Genomic DNA, 2,931 nt, shown 5'->3' on the forward strand with positions numbered 1-2,931 from the left:
CGGCGGGAGGCCGCCGCGCCCCCCCGCCACATCCAATGCCGTGGGGATAAAGGTGGTGCTGCCAGGTAAGCAGTGCCACGGGTGCTTCTTCAGCAGAGATCTCTCCTTCTGCAACTTTAAATCCATCAAACATGCCAGGAGCAACCGGGACCACTGATGGCTGGGATGTCCCCAGCCGGGTCACCTCCTGGGGCCGCACGAGACAGTGTTGCCTGTCCTGTTTCTTCCTCAGTACCCACAGCTCCTGACAACACTCTTGAGGTGAATGTGGTGTTGGGGAGTGGCAATGTCTATTTGTTTGCAGATTATGCCAAGCATATAGGGAACAGCCTTGCCACTAGGATTTTTAAGCCTTGCTTCTGGGAAGAAGTAGTCCCCCCAAGAAGCTCAGTTGAATGCTGGGGGTGCGAGGTCCCTCCCATGGTGTGGGCTTCTGGGGGGCTGGAGGGTGCTGGAGAGAGACTGGCCCCCAAAGCTGGTGCTGGGGTATGTCTGTGTCCCCCTGAGCTTCCCTCGGTGTATTCGAGGTGCGCTGAGAAATCGCCAGGGCTCTCTGCCAGGCTGGGAGCTAGCACTGAGCCTCAAGGTCCTTGGCAGCTCTGGGCAGAGGTATCTCCTCCCGCGCACGGCTGGGCTGCGTGGCTGGGGGCTCTGCCTAGGGTTCCCTTTTATGGACACCTCTGCAGGCAGGGTCCGTGCCGCCACCGTGCCTGCCAGCATCGCACAGGGAGCTTCATCCTCTTATGGAAGAGAGGATGTTGCAAATGCACCGCAGCCCCCCAGCTGGCCCGCCATGCGCCTGCTCCCTGCCACCCCCGGCAGCAGCACGGTGTCAGCTTGCCCTGCTCGCGGCTGGGGCTGCTGGAGGAATTGAAGGGATTGTCCCAGCCAAAACCTCTGAGCCTGTGGAGGCGGGCATGAGAATATGTTTAGGTTTTTTTCCTAGTGTCTGTTCTGCCAGCAAAGGAGAATTCTTGCTCTTTTTTCATGCATTAAGTGCTCCTTCCTTTTATCCTTGGATTTTTGGGATCATAATCCAGTGAACTGAAATTATGCGTTTTCTGTGGTTTTTAACTGATGGGTTTGCTGTAGCATAGGCTCATACATTCCCTTCCCTGTTTGAGCTCATTTCTATGGTGCTCTCCCTCCTGCTCCGTTGCTGTTCTTTCCTCGCCCCTGCGGAGCTGGATGCTGGGGTGCTCCGTGTTACACCTGAGCTACAGCCAGCCCAGAGCGGGGGGGTCTACGGGAGGCTAGGGGTGACAACAGACAGTGGCTGTGAGCGTACATTAGTAGTGTAAATGGCATTAAGATGAGCAGGTGTAATTGTAGATCGTCTACACAGAAGAGATGGTAGCAGCGGAGTAGCAAGATATTATGACATTTTGCTCCAAATGTATTGCAGCCATTACAGGATACTGCGATGTTGTAAAGATGGTGGGAACTGGGAGGGGGTGATGTGCAGTGGAAGATGGCTGCTGGCTCTGGTACTGTCTGTCTGAGAAAGGCCGCATGAGCCAGTGAAGGATATTTGGGAAGGTGGAGATAAGTCTGGGAAGGAAGCCGGCAGCAATGGGATGAGGCGAAGCTGCAGAGAATGAAGCTGCAAAGTATGAAAATCACCAGCCTGTTTCTTTGCATATAAAACCTCATAGTCGGAGCCTGCAGAGATATTCTAGTTCTTGACTTTTGCTTCAGCACTTTATTTACCACTTGGTGTCTGTTGGCGCTTTAGAAGTTTAAATGCCACTGTGGATGTAGCCTGTAGCTTGAGACAGGAGGGACATGCATGAAAGGTCGTAACAGGAGGGGAAGGAGGACAGGTCCTTTCCATCTCCGACTTCCCAGGTAGTTCAGCATCTGACCGTTGGAAGGGTCCCATAATTAGTGCCTTGGGCAGGCAGATGCTGCCCAACCCTAGCAGGGATGCTCTCGCCAGCCTCTCAGCACAGCCGCCCGCAGTGGCTTCCCCCAGCTCCGGAGCGAGCCATGGGGGACTTTGCACCAGCTGCCCGGTGGGCCGGCCTGCACAGGTCGCTGCAGTGGCCATGCCCTTCTGTGTGTCCTGCTGCTCCTGGGCTGGACAGAAAGCGTGGCGTCAGCAGGCAGGGTTCACAGTGAGACGGGCAGCGAGAGGCTCGGCTTAGTTAATTAAATTGAAATTGAAAGGGAAAACAGCACTACGTCTTTCTGTGCCAAAGGAAAAGGCAGGCAGCTGCTCTGCCCTTTTCAGTAATTGATCTTTAGCGAGAAGAAGGAGAGGAGACTTGGGAGTTGAAAGAAAGGGGCTTTGCAGCAAGTGCTCTGCTTCCTCTCAAGGTGATCCTCTCTGAGAGCGTAACAGTAATTTTTCTCATCAAAATCGAGTGCTCACAGCAGCGGTTCCCATGGCTCCTCTCTGAGCTCTAGTAGGTTTTGCTTCTCTGGGCTATTTTCTGCCCCGGTGGGTGTCAGGCCAGGCCATACTCAAGTGAGAGGCCCCCCGGGCAGTTTGCTGTCTCCTGTGCTGGCAGCCTCTCTGGGTTTGGGGAAAGGTCCTGGGTTTTACCCACCTGCCCCTGACCACAGCAGCACTACTGGGAGGTGCTCACTTGGAGGGAGGCACACGTTTTGGTCCAGCATGGCCCCACAGCTGACTTTTCTGGAGCTTCTTTTTGCTGGGAGAGGTGGCAGAGCTGCTTGTGATGAACAGTGGGGCTGCTCTGCCAGCACACTCTTGCTGACAGCTGGAGCTGGGGAAGGCACATCCATGTGTCTGACATGGGAAGGCTGTCCCTGATGTCCACCACCTCCCCTGGTCCTGCCTACTCCTCTTCTGTGGCCTTTGAAATGGGGGCAAAGGCTCCAGTTAAAATACCTGGGAGTATTTTTAGTTTTCCCTTTGGTAGAGTTCACTTCTGGGTCCCTCCTGGACTTCAGCAGGCTGGCTGA

General features: G+C 54.9%; 1 protein-coding gene across 1 annotated transcript in view; it reads left to right on the forward strand.

Moving 5' to 3' along the window:
• Positions 1-2,931, forward strand: part of CD101 (CD101 molecule) — a 16,932-nt gene that overhangs the window by 7,416 nt on the left and 6,585 nt on the right. The gene's annotated exons all lie outside the window — the stretch shown is intronic.

The sequence above is a fragment of the Pygoscelis adeliae genome, unplaced genomic scaffold (genome assembly GCF_000699105.1).
Source record: "Pygoscelis adeliae isolate BGI_AS28 unplaced genomic scaffold, ASM69910v1 Scaffold124, whole genome shotgun sequence".
NCBI classification, from domain to species: domain Eukaryota; kingdom Metazoa; phylum Chordata; class Aves; order Sphenisciformes; family Spheniscidae; genus Pygoscelis; species Pygoscelis adeliae.